Raw genomic sequence first — 857 nt, 5'->3', positions numbered from 1 at the left:
GAGCTCTGACAGGCTGTGATGTAACAGGCAGGGACCGTCGACAAAATGTTCCCACCGCGGCCCCGCAGAGTGACAAAAATCGAACCTGTACATATATGAAATGAAGGTAAACTGATAGACCTCGACCAGTTAAGACCTATCAGGAACAATATCAGTGCAGTCTATTGGATAAAGCTGTAGAGTACTTCCATTCGTGATTTATTTAAAAGGTTGTATCGCGTTACAGGAAATTCAAATTTTGTTTGTTTGTATCATACAAATAGCAACATATCAATAGATATAGAACTATATAATAATGCTCCCTGTCAGCTTGTATACTCCGTCCGGCCAGCAGCTTCAATACACAGTTTCCTCACGCATTTTCAGTTTTGCGTTTTTCTCGCCGGTGGCGCACTTTGCCGGCGTGCCTGACATTCTGGCCTGCAGAGCTGCCTATTGTTCTCGCCGTGAGCTCTGACCGTGGTGCTGAAAGCTGCGCGTGCGGTTTAAACGCGAACCGGGGGCCCCGGACCACGCAAACGGGACGAACAAGCACTGGGCAGCATGATGCACAGACCGGCTACCCAGCGTCCAGCAATCAACAGTAAACAGAAAAATTAGCATTAATTCCTTTGAAAAAATACTACGCTGAATCCATGCAACTATACAAAAGCCCATTCATACGACAAAGGGCATAAATGTTTGAAACAGTCATAGGCTAAATAAATTATATACGTAAATATAGATCATATTATATTAAATGATTTATTAGCTGTTTTTCCCCTACACTTAAATATATAATGGGTTTCTAAGTATGTAATGTACATTTTATGAAATACAATCACGCCCTTAAAATGACAAGTATGCTATGTACCCCA

The sequence above is a fragment of the Brienomyrus brachyistius genome, chromosome 9 (assembly GCF_023856365.1).
Source record: "Brienomyrus brachyistius isolate T26 chromosome 9, BBRACH_0.4, whole genome shotgun sequence".
In the NCBI taxonomy this organism is placed as follows: domain Eukaryota; kingdom Metazoa; phylum Chordata; class Actinopteri; order Osteoglossiformes; family Mormyridae; genus Brienomyrus; species Brienomyrus brachyistius.
Note: the sequence above shows the minus strand (reverse complement) of the source record.